We start from the raw sequence: 13,873 nt of genomic DNA on the forward strand, positions 1-13,873 counted from the left end.
CAATCCCACCAACAGTGTATAAGAGCTCCTATCTCTCTATACCCTCTCCAACATTTATTGCTTCCTGTCCTACTACACTTTGTTGCTGGTACTGGGGTGAGATGGTATCTCATTGTGGTTTTGATTTGCATCTCTCTTATTGCCAGTGATTTTGAGTTTTTCTTCATGTGTGTGTTGGCTATCTTGAATGTACTGAGAAATTGTGATACATTCACACAATGGAATACTATGCAACAATTAGGAACAGTGGTTTTTAAAAAATACTACATATCTTGGGAGAGACTTGAGAGCATTATGCTGAGTGAACTAACTCGGTCTCATAAGGACAAATACTGCATAAGACTATTATTGTAAAAAATATAAGGATAATTAGTAAAACATATATGGGAACCCAAGGTGGGAGTGGGTGGGAACAGAGGGGTAAAGGATGAGTAAGGGCTAAACCACAGTGTTGCAGTTTGGTGGGTGGAGGGAGGAGGTGAAGGAAATGGGAAGAATCCAACAGGGAGCAGAAAAGACAGGGTAATGATGGTCAAGGTCCAATGGTGACTAATTATATAAAGCATAATGCATGGTTGTATGAAACACACTATGGAAGAAGAATAGCATAAAACAGTGTATATGAACTTTGTAAGCAAATCATTATTAAAAAAAGAGAGACAAAACAAATTAAGTAGGGAATAAAAGAGCACACTTTTCACATTGTGAGAGATGGTGGTGAAGAGAGTATGAAGAGACTGGAGTCCTGCTGTGAAGAGATTGTGGCAAGGTGTAACCAGAAGAATTCTGGAGATGGAGCACAATTAAAGATGATTGAGTAAAAACTGACTTGTAACTGCTCTGAGATAAAGCTTGCTGGAAGATTGAGGAAATCAGAGGTTTATTTGTGCTGCTGAACTGAAACTATATTTTCACTTGAAGATTGAGAAGCTGTCTGAACTATTTGAGGAATTGACTTGCTGTTAATCTGGCTTGAGACTGCTGGACTAAATCTAGACATGCATTGTGTGATATTTTTTTGCCTTCCCCACTCCCCAACTTATTTCCCTAATAAACCTCACAACTGTGGGGGGGAAACCCCAACAAAACAACCAAACAAACAAAAATGCCTTCATCTATTCTGATCAATAACTGTATGACAGAGTAGAACTGCCCCATATGGTCTCTAAGGCTATAAATATTTATGCAAACAGAGTGTCAAACACTTAACCACTGTACCACCAGAGCTCTTTTTCAGTCCTCTATTTTTTTAAATTAAGAAAATACTTAGTACTTATATAATATTTTGCACTTAATTTATCATTCATATTGATTTGAGGCAACAGTTACGACAACAATCTTTAATCTACAAAGTTTAGGAAGAAAACAGAAATGTTTCCACACATGTTGTTGTTAGGGGCTGTTGAGTCGAAAAAGGCCCATAGCAACCTTATGAACAACAGATCTGAATCCTGTCCTCTCTTATGAGCTATATCTACCTGTGTTCCTCTACAATCATAGAGTTTTCAGAGTCCCATACATCACACTTATTGACTAGAATTTAGACATATCTGATTCTACTTAGGGAGCTCTGGTGGCCTAGTGGCAAGAAGCTGTGCTGCAAGCCTGAAGGCAATCAGTTCAAAGCGAATGGGTGCTCCACGGGAGAAGGATGGGCCATTTCCCCCCATGTTATTAACTGTCTTTGAAAATCTGCAAGAGCTATGAGTTGGTTCTGACTCTATGGTACAAAACAACAACATGACTCTTCTTACTCTAAGAAGTCATCATACCAAGGATTAAGAGTGATAGTTCACCAAATGACAAGTTTGAGACTTGGAACTAGCCTAGAGTCAGTGCATAGTAAAGACTTAAGACTTATGTCTTCTTCCATGGCACATATTCTGTGAAAGCAGTAATCATAGAACTATGCCTTTCACATTTATCATCTTCTCTGTAGTGTCCAGCAAAGTACCTGGCTTACAAAAACTATTTCCTGGAAGTCTAACTCGGTAAACTTAGTAAGATCAATTTAACAATAACTCCAATTGTAAGAGGGTGCTCGGGTAGTATAGTCTGTAGGAAGGTGTGCTTCTTAACCAATGTCTCTACCTCTCTGGTAGTTCAAATCCACTACCAGAGGCTCTTGAAGAAAGATGAGCAGTCTCTTCCTATGTGATTTATAGCTTCAGAAGCCACCTAAGGGTCAGCTATGAGCTGATTCTGATTCTGTGACAATGAGTTTTAGTTTTGAATTTTCCAATTATAGGAGTTAATCTTATTCATCTTAAAGTTCAGTAAACTTAGTGTTCCTTCATTTTTATGTTTAATGGTAATTCTCTAACAATTGGTATTTTGTGAAGTATTTAAAAGGACATTATTAGAAAAGCAAAGTAAACAATAACAAAGTAAATGAATAAACTTGCAAGCCCAAATTTTTCATTATTAGAGTCAACAGACATGACATTACTCTGTCAGACTACCATAAATGTTTCTAAATGCTTACTTGAAGTTGTCTTTTCATTCTGGAATCATGCCAAGGAGTCTATAGATCAGCACTTCATGAAAGACTACATTTTGAGTATCACTGAAGTGGATAACAGGAAAAATCCAACTTTCTCTTTTGCATCTTTCTAAGATTATTTTATTTACCAGAGAACTTTAGCAAAAAATAGTTTTGTTTTTGCAAAGCAAGTGAGTGTCATATATTAATCAATTGAGTGCCCATTATAATTAAACACTGGACACAACTCAGACCGAACCCTCTAGTGAGTTTTCAGAGGCTATAAATTGCACAAGAGGAATTTTCCCATTTTTCTCCGTTGAAGCAGCTGGTGGAGTCAAACCACCTGCCTTTGGGATAGCAGTGCAACGCCTTGCTGCTAGATTACCAGGTTAGAAGTTATCGAAGATGATTTGTTGAAGTTGTGTGTGGTCTAACAATAGGCAGGCTTATAATAGACTCATTGGAGGACTTCATTGTGTGATTATCACACTTTCTTTCATAGATCAGCCACTGAGTCAGCCTTTTCTGTTTTCAGGTTTATTTTTGCCACCGTTCTTTAAAATCAAAGCACAACCCAAATATACCTGTTTCCTTTCATGACTTACCATTGTTGTTGTTAGGTGCCATCGAGTCGTAGATGACTCATAGTGACCCTATGAACAAAAGGCCTGAGCACTGTTTGTACATGATGTTTCCAGCGGCAAGCCATTTCGGAAGTGGATGCTGCTCCTGCTTCCAGGACTTACCATTACCATCTTCAAATATACAAATTTAATCAGAACTACAACTTTTATGCAATTGCCAACTCTTCTTCCCTATTCCCCAGAACCAAATATTAATGTTCAGAGTGATGATGGTATATACCATTTTCCCACATACTTTTTCACAGTAAAACTATGGGGAAGTTACAACCTTTTCCCCTTGTCAACTTGAGAGCATTTTTCTGTTTACCATTTGAGAGACTATAAAAAGTCCAGCCATATGTTGGAACCTCAGTTCATCTCAGGCAGAAGTTGATGAATAGAAAGCTCAGCTTTTACTGTCCTGTTAGACTTTCCAGATTTCGCAAATTCAGATAAACAATAAAACATTTTCTAGTATGAGATATGGGATGTGTCCCTCACATTGAAAAGTTAGTCATTATCTGACATTCAAATTTATCTGAATAGCCTGTATTTTATTTGGCAACTCATGTCTTGCACAAATACTTTTTTATATGTGCAACCCTTTCCCTCTGTTACCCCTGTAATTTTTGCCTTTTCTTTTCCTTAATTATAGGCATACTTTTTAAGAAGTTCTTTGCTAATCTTTAGCTCATTATCAATGGCATTATTAGCATCACCATAGCTCTAAATTATCCTAAAACACAATTAGAACCAATGACAAATTAGAAAGACAAGAGGCTCTCAAAGAAGTTAGGATCAAATTATGATCAAGAGAGGAAAGGAAGGAAATGCCAAGCTTAGCCTGTAGATAATACTGTATATAGTGCATGCTCTGTAATGGAGTCAGACACAGAATACCCTTGGGAGACGGATGGGCACTTAACCTCACATTTCACAGATGGAGAAACTTGAATACAAAGGGAGTTAATGACTCCTTGTGTTTGAGGGGTGGGGACACGTGTGGGGACATGTGTGTGTGTGTGTGTGTGTGTGTGTGTGTGCACATGCATGAAGTAGCTATTTAAATTATGGGGAAGAAAAGAAAAAAACTAAATATCTCAAACCCCAGACTAACGTGGAAGAACAGAGAAAAAGCAGACATCACAGAGACATGAACTTTCACAAAAATGCTTTTCTCTGTGCAAGAAGAATGCCTGATCTCTGTATTCTCATTCTATCTGAACAAAAGTCATGAAATCAACACATTCTGATATTTAGGAAATAAATTAGAGAATAATTACACCCAAAGTCTTAATTTTACTAATGGGGTACTGAGGCCTAAAGGTCACATGAATTCACCAATTTGTGTGATGTTGTAAAAAGAGCAAGGACCACATGGGGATGAGCATGCCTGACCTTCACTGACTTCACGATAGGGAACCATCAACAATACAAAACCAATTTCTACGTGCTCAGACATGTCCCCCACACTCTCACACTTCTTTCTCCTCATCTCAATATCAATAACAATCTTACTGCTTTGCTGGGTCCAAAATCCAATATAGCTCACAGACCACTCAGAACCAACACTGGGGAAGCCAAAAAGGTTGTAATTCGGATTAGAACAGAATATGTAGTCAGAACAGCTTTGGAAATGAGCACACAGGCATCTCAGCCTTGAGCCTCAAGACTTTAGACCAGTGTTTTAAAGTTCTCAGTCCTGCTAGTATTGTTCCTTCCACCCCTAAACAGTGCAACGAACTTTGGCAACGGCTCTTAGTTTATATCTGGTTCTGTCTGTGAGTGGCTAGGAGCCAGCTCCATCTCCTGTCAGGTCTCTCTGGTCATCTGCTTTGGCTATGGCTGCTGCCGCTGTAGGTGTAGCTAGAGCAAGAATATGTGGTCCTAAAGGGTGTTCTACATTTTCTTGCTTCTTTCTTCTCTTCCTCCTCTTCCTCCTTCTCTTCTTCCTTCTTCTTTTCTGGCAGGGGAGGTCAGATCTACTGCTGGATTGCTCAATTTAATTATGTGAGTAGCCAATGCCCATGTGGATTGTGAATGTAAAAAGAACAAGGGTCATAGGATGGCCGTATCTGACCTATACCAAACAAAGAGAAACTGTTCCTGTCAACATTATCAATAACACAAAACCAATCTCCATGATGTCAGATATGATTCCCACACTCTCATTCCTGTTTTTACTCACCTCAACACCAATCTTACTGCTTTGCTGGGTCCAAAATCAGATGCAATAACTCACAGACCATACAGAGCCATATTGGGGAAGTCAAAAGGTTATAATCTACTTGTTGTTGCTGGGTGCCATCAAGTTGAGTACAACTCATAGCAACCCTATGAACAAAATATCTGAAACCAGCCCTGTCCTGCGCCATCCTCACACTTCCTGACACACAAAAGCCCATTGCAGCAGTCACCTTGTCAATCCACCTGATTGAAGGTCTTCCTCTCCTTCTTCAATCCTCCACCCTTCCCAACATAATGTCCTTTTCCAAGGAATAGCACCTCTTAGTAATATGTCCAAAGTATGTTAGCAAAGCCTTATCATTCTAGACTGATAGTTGAATACAGTCAAGAAAGCTCCTGAAATGTTCACATAGGCACCTCAGCCATGAGTCTAACTGATGTCTCTAGGCCATTATTTTCAAGTTCTCAGACCTGCCAGTATTGGTTCTCTCCCACGCACCCCCCCACCCCCTAAGGTCTCATTTCATGTCAAGCCTCCAGTTTGGCCATAAGCAAGAAAGGCGTCCTACATTCTCTTCTTGTCTCTTTAATAGCAGCAGAAGATTTGTCTTTGTGGCTAGAGCTGTTCAATTTATTGGCAAGACTAGACAAACCCCTTGTATATTATTGAGAATGACCAAACCCTTTGTGGAATGTTAGATAGCCAGTCCCCTTGTGGATAGGCTAACATAACCCATTCACGTGGGTTCCTACATAGCTTCCTCTCTCTTTAATGCAATAATTGTGTTGTGGTTGTTGTGTGCCTGTAACACCTAGCAACCTGTGTTCAAGAGCTCTGAACCCTGCCCTTTCCTGGGCAAGTCTGACTCTGAACCACCTATGCCTACTACCCTAGTTTACTCTGTCAATCCATCTCATCTTGGGTCTTCTTCTCCTGTGCTATCCTTCTACCCTTCCAAGAATTATGTCCCTCTCCAAGAACTGCTTCCTCCTGGTCATGTGCCAAAAGAATGTGTGATGGAGCTTCAAAATCCTTGCATCCAAGGGGAAACTTGGTTTCACCTTCTCCAAGACAGAATATTTGTTCTTTTGATGGTTCATAGTATGTTCAAGAATCTTCTCCAGCAACACAACTCCAAGGCATCTATTCTTCTTCTATCATCCTTAGTCAGTGTCCAATTCTCTGACACTTATTAAATAATTGTGAAGATCAGGCAGACCTTAGTACCTAGACTGACACCATTACTCTTTAGCACTTTGTAGAGATCCCTGACAGAAGACTTCTCCAATGCAATTCATCTTTTGATTTCCTGACTACTGATACCAAGAGGTTGATTATGGAGCTGAGCAAGTGGAAACTGTTAACAAATTTGATCTCTTCTCCATCTATCATGGTGCTACCAATAGGTCCAGTGGTGAGAATTTTTGTTTTCCTGATATTGAGCGTCCATCCATTTTGAAGGCTACAGTTCTTGACCTTTTGCAGCAAAAATAAACAGTTAATCATTTTGCTAAGAAAGACAATTTTGAATGATAAACCTTAGGCAACCAGAGTAAAACTAGTCAATCTCTTTACGGATAGGTAGATAGTCAATCTCCTGTGGATAGGCTAACATAGTCTATTCGCATATTCCCATCCATGTACATGACAAGATCAATCAATGCCTATGAAAGCCATATTGAAAGATATAGGAATCTACCTAGGTCAAGTATAAGGATTATAGGAAAATTCATCAGTAACCTGTGTTAAAAAGGATGACACACCCTAGCATACAGAAAATGAAGAAAACTTGAAGCACATATTGCAAAAGATCAAAGAAGCTTCAATATAGATTATATCTCAACATTAACAAAAATCCTAACAACTGGGCCAATAGACAACATAATAACAAACAAAAGTTTGTAACTGACAATGATTGAATTTTACTTGAATCCACAATCAACACACATGGTAGTAGCAGTGAAGAAAAGAAAAGATGAATTGTGTTGAAAAATCTACTGCCAAGGACCACCTCAAAGTGCTAAAGAACAAGGAAGTCAGATTAATGACTAAGATACACTTGATCCGAGCACTATATTTTCAAATGCTTTGTATCATCTTGAAATTAGACAAAGAATAAAGAAGACTGAAATACTGATGTCCTTGAACTGTGTTATCGGCAAAGTGTACTGAATATACCACTGATTGCCAAAAGAACAAAAGTGTCTATCTTAGAGGAAGTGTAACCAGGATGTTTTTTAGAGACAAGGGTGTTGAAACTTTGTCATGCATACTTTGGATGTGTTAACAGGAGTAGGGAAATTCTTGGTCAAAGACATCATAGTAGGATAGATAAAGGGTCACCAAAAGAGAGAAAGATCCTTAACAAGATAGATTGACACAGTGACTTGTAATAGTGGGCTGGAGCAAGCCAGAGATTGGGAGGATGGCACAGGATCGGGCAAGGCTCTGATCTATTGTTTATAAGTTTGCTCTGAATTGTAGATGGCTCCAAAGTTTGATAAATTTGAAAACGCAGAGGAAAATAGACACATTCCTAGAAACTCACACCCCTCTCCCAGTTTGACACAGATAGATGTAGAACACTTGAACAGATCCATCACAAAAGGAGAAATTGAGCAGGTCATAAAAAAGACGCCCCTTAAAAACAATCCTGGCCCAGATGGTGTGATGGGTGAATTCTACCAACCATTTAGAGCTGAACCATCACAAATTCTTATTAAATTAAAAAAAAAATAGAAAAGAAAGAACAATCCCAGAGTCATTTTATGAAGCAAGTATAACACTAAAAGCAAACTTAGGCAAAGACATCACCTAAAAAGAAACTAATACCTGTTATGAATATTACTCTACAAAAATTCTGGCTAAGAATCCAAGAGTTAATTAAAAAATCACTCATCATGACCAAGTGGGATCATAACAGGAATGCAGGGATGGATAAGGATGCTGTTGTTGTTGTTGTTATGGGCCATAAAGTCCCCTGCTACTAATAGCAACCCTATGTTCAATAGTTCATAGAGCTCTGCTCTATCCTGAGTCAGGCTCACTGTCACCAACACACTGACCACCACTTGTCAATCCATCTTATCCAGAGTCTTCCTCTCCTATGTGGTCCTTCTACCCTTTCAGGCACGGTGTTCTTCTCCAGGGAGTGGTTCCTCCAGGCAACATGCTCACAATACATGAGATGGAGCTTCTTCAAAGTCCTTGTCTCAAGGAGCAGCATGATCTTACTCTTTCATGGATGAATCTGTTTATTCTCTCGTCTGTCCGTGATATGTTCAACTCTTTTCCAGCACCATAATTCAAAGGAATCAATTCTTTTCTCTTTGGTCACTGTCCAGCTCTCTTATGCTTAATCCTGTGTACCTTAGTCTCTAGACTGACAGCATTACCCTTCAGCACTTTTGAGAGGTCTCTGACAGCAGCTTTCCCCAGAGCAATCCATCTTTTGATTTCTTGACTTCTGGTGCCAAGAATGTTGATTATGAAGCATAGCAAGCTGAAATTGTTAACCTCAATCTCTTCTCCATCCATCATGGTGCTGCCAATTGGCCCAGTCATGAGGACCTTTGTCTTCTTGATGTTGAACTTCAATCTATATATTAAGTCTTTGACCTTCTGCAGCAAATACTTCAGGTCCTACCCAGTTTCTGCAAGCAAGAATATGCTATACACATAATGTAGACTATTGATGTGTCTTCCTGCCATGTTCCTCCTCTTAAAGACCGGCCTCCAAAATTATCTGTTCTGCACATAGATTGAAAATGCTGGAAACAAGAGGCATCCCTGAAATACTTCTTTCCTGATTTTGAACCATGCAATGTTTCCTTGCTCTGTTCTGACAGCTGCTTCCTGGTCCAAGTATAGGTTTCGCATGAGCACAATCAAATGTTCTGGGATTCCCACTTTTTTCATAAGGTGAGAGAAGAAAATAAGCAGTGTCCAAATTAAAAAAAGAGTTGGTGAAACTGTCAGTATATGGAAATGACATGATAGTGTACACAGGAAACCTCAAAGACTCAGTCAAAAAGTGTTAGACTCAATAGACCAATTCGGTAGACTGGCAGGGTGTAAGATCAACATACAAAAACCAATGGGATCACTCTACAACAATAAACAAAGCACAGAAAAATAAATTAGAAAAGCAATACCACTTATAATAGCCATCTAAAAGATTAATCAATTAGAAATAAATCTAACTAGAGATACAAATCCTCATCACAAGACCAATAAACAAAATCATGGTAGATGGTGAAAAGACTTACACTGTCAGTTATTTCATCCCTTTTGGATCCACAATCAATGCAACCAGAAGAACATCAGGAGATGTATTGCATTTGGAAAATCTGCTGTGAGGGACCTCTCCAAATTACTGAAGAGTAATGCTATCTATCAGTTTGAAGATTAAGGTGCACTTGATTCAGGATATGGTATTTCAATTACATTCTGTGCATTTGAGAGCTGGAAAGTAAATAAGAATGACAGAAAAATTGATGACTTCAAGTTGTGATGTTGGAGTACCATCATTATTTATATGGTAGAAAATTGCCCGTTCTTCTCCCATGGAGCAGCCAATAGATTCAAACCTAGTGTCTTTGAAATTGTAGTGTAGTTTCTTATCACTAGGCCCCCAGAGCTCCCTAATAAGGCATAAAACTCTCTATTCAAATGTCTTCAAAATAAAGACAGATTTATTCTTTCTGGACATGAATTAAGAAATATGTAGTCTTTTTAGTAGTCTTTTATAGTCTTTTAGTCAGCTGGGTTTATATTTTCTGTACTTCAAGCACAAAATATCCTAGTCAATGGGCCTGATCTTACCACCAGGTGAAGACAATAGGAAGGAAATGAGGCTGGGGAATGACAGAGACACAGAGACACTTCTTTTAAACAGTGATGTCTCTGAGAAAGTGCAAATAAATAGGGTGCTCCTTGGAGGCAAGAATGGTGAAACTCAGTCTCATATATTTTGGACGTATTGTCAGGAGGGGCCCATCTTTGGAGAAAGGCATCATGTTTGTCAGAGTGGAGGGTCAGCAAAAGAGAGGAAGACCCTCAATATGATGGCTTGACACAAGGACTATAACAGTGGGTCAAAAGTGTTGAGGATGGCACAGAATAGGGCAGGGTTTAGATCCATTGTTCACAGAGTCACTACAAGGTGTAGTTGACTCAATAACACCTAACAGCAGTTCAGCTAACAGCAGAGCATAAGATAGCACATTGATTTCATTTCACCTCCTTTAAAAAAGGACTAGCAAAACTCTTGGAATAAAATCTATTTGAGTATATTAAGATGGATGTTTAAGATTTCTCTCTGATCTTCTGAACTAATATTCCTAATCATTCCAATATTGAGGAGCACATTCTGACACTTAGAACGTTGATCAGAACTGTAAACTCTTTTTTTCTCAAACTCCAAATGTGCACAAATTTTCTTATCTGATTTTAGCTCTAAACACTAACTTAACTTGGGTGTGTATCCATGATTTATAAACCACAACGCAGAAATCTGGGCCAAGTTTCAGGTGAAACTTCTTTTTATTTTCTTCCCTGGTTTCAAGTCAGGGAAAAATCAATGTTTCAAGTCCATTAAGGATAAAAGTTACTGATGTCAACTGGCAGGAATTCAGATATAAGATTCTCCAACCCTGCGGTCTAAGTATCGAGCTTCACGAAAAGAGGTTCATTATTCCAATCATTCCTTTTGGTAGTTACGGCTTCTCATTGTTCCTCTGTTTGTAAATGAGACCCTAAAATATAAAATTAGAGCAGGTAATTTATCCAAAGTTAAGAAAGTCTAAGGCAAATTATCAAAGCAAGCCTGCATGGTGCTCACTTCAAGTGGCTTTAACAGTCCTCATTCACAGCTTCTGTAAACTTCTCATATTTTTTACCAAGAAATGCAGTGATTCAAGACTCTCATTTGGCTTATTAGGTTCCTACATACTCTCAAGTCTAAAAAAACAATTTATCCAAAAACTTTTTAAGACCTTTAAAGTCTCTGAAGTAAAATTATTCTCCCACAATCCTAACAACATCAATTTCTATGCAAATCTGAAGTATACAGAAGTAAACACCTTTATCAATGACTATAAAATCTAAAGAACTGATTATTGTAAAGGAGAAGACAGTGGCTTAACAGCCTTCAAATCCTAACCCAGGAGAGAGTTGCCTCTGCTTTTCTCCAAAACACTGAGTTGAACTGAAATCAGGACCACTCCATGCTGAACTGACCAATGCATATCAATGGGGTGTATCAAAGTGCACATCAGCTATCTAAGAATGTAAAAGTGTAAAGGCAGCACAAACAGATTTTAACCCTGTGGTTCTCCAGATTTACAATCTATGAAACTATAAACCGTATTAAAAATTCAGTCGCTGTGAAAACACCTCCAGAGATATGATTCTGGGGGACACCTTTTAATATACTCAGGTGATACGGGTACTGATGACTCAAGACTCTACACAAAACACTGCTTCAGACTTTGGGAGCTTTAAACACCAAAATGTTTGAACTTGCTACCATCAAGTTTGTGGTGACTCATAGCAACTCCAGGTGCAGCAGCGTGGGAGTGTGTCCCAAGGGTGTTCACGGCTGCGACCTGTCAGAAGCAAATCATCAGCCTTTATTCCAAGAAGCATCCTTAAACCACGCCCAAAGCATGTGAGATGAAGTGTCAGCACCCTTGCCTCTAAAGAGGACAAGGGTTGAACTTTTTCTAAGACATTTTTTTGTTCTTTTAACAGGCTGTGGATGTTCAGTACTCTTCTCCAACATCACAACTCAAAGGCATCAATTTTACTCTATAATCCTTATTCATTGTTCAACTTTCAGATGCACAGCAAGTAATTGAAAAGATCACAGATTGGATCAAGAACATTTAAGTCCTTAAACTGGCATAATTTCTCCTCAGAACCTTGCAAAGGTCCTTGACAGAAAGTCTTTCCAATGTGTCTTCTTGACTGTTTCTATCAAGGGTATTGATTGTAGATGCAAGAAAAATATAATTGGTGATAATTTCAATCCTTGGTTCAGTGGTTACTGTTTTTGTTTTCTTGATGTTGAGGTGAAATCTCTATTGAAGACTATAGTCTTTGATCTTCTATGCAAGTGCTTCAAGTCTTCACTATCATCAAGCAAGCAAGGCTGTGTCTGCATAAAGCAAGATTTTGATGAGTCTTTCTCCAATCCTGATGCCACATTCTTTTTTGATAAGGCCGAGCTTCCAATATGATTTGCTCAACATACAAATTGAATAGGTATGTAATAATGATACAGTTTTGACCTCTTTCTTGATCTTAAAGCATGTAGGCTCAAAATAGGGTAAGGTTCAGAGTTATTGTTCATAATATTGTAGTCAACTGGCCAGCACATAACAGCAAATATTCTCTTACTGTGTCCAGACAAGTTTCTTGATCTAGATATAGGATTTGCATGACCACTGTTAGGTGTTCTGGGATTCCCATTCTTCTCAATGTTAGCAACAATTTGTTGTGATCCATATAGTTAAATACCTTTGCATAGTCAGTAAGACACAGACAACGTGTGGTCTTCTCTGCTTTCAACCAAGATTCATCTGACATCAGCAGTGACATTCCTGGTGCCACAGCCACATTTAAATCCAGCTTTAATTTCTGGCAGTTCTCTGTTGATGCACTCTTCTAACAGGTTTCAGTTTTTTTAAAAAAAAAACATTGTTCAGTAATATTTTACTTGCATGTGGTAGTAATAATATTGTTCTGTAATGTCCACATTCTGTTGGATAACTTTTTTTTTTTTTTGGAGACTAAGAATAAATACAGATCTCTTTCAGTTGGTCAGGTAGCTGTCCTCCAGATTTCTTATTTGGTAAGGATGTTGGAGGCTGTATCTGTTTGTTGAAACATGTCAGTTGACATCTCTGCATATATGTATGTTGTTGTTGTTTAATGCCGTCGAGTCATAGATGACTCATAGCAACCCTATGAACGAACAGCCTGAGCACTGTGCGTACATAGAGTTTCTGGAGGCAAACCATTTCAGAAGTGGATGCCGCTCCTGCTTCCAGGCTTGATTTAGTTGGGAAGTTCCAGCCAACACTGTCCACCATGGGTGCCCATTACCACGATTGGTACATCACTGTCACAGTCTTCAGCATCACAGCAACCACGAGTTACCTCTGTACAGCAAAGCGCAGACCAGTGAGTGCTATACCACCTAGAAGAATGTTTGACAGGAAGACAATTTGAACCTGGCCAAGGGCCACAGATGAAAATCACCCACCTTCGCCTTGGTAGCACAGCTTCCTTTCCACTAGGCCAACGTAGCTCTTTCCTGGTCGTCGTCATTATTGTTGCTGTTTAATGCCCTCGAGTCCTAGATGACTCATAGCTACCCTATGAATGAACAGCCACATATATATATGTATGTTGTTGTTGTTATGTGCCGTCGAATCACTTGCGACTCTTAGCGACCCTATGTACAACAGCCCTAAACTCCGCTCTATCCTGTGCCAATTACACCATCTCTCACACTCCCATCCCGATTATCCCAGTCACTGAATCAATCCACCTCATAGAGGGCCTTCCCCT

The sequence above is a fragment of the Elephantulus edwardii genome, unplaced genomic scaffold (genome assembly GCF_000299155.1).
Source record: "Elephantulus edwardii isolate Elephantulus edwardi_28Jun2011 unplaced genomic scaffold, EleEdw1.0 scaffold00002, whole genome shotgun sequence".
Classification (NCBI taxonomy): domain Eukaryota; kingdom Metazoa; phylum Chordata; class Mammalia; order Macroscelidea; family Macroscelididae; genus Elephantulus; species Elephantulus edwardii.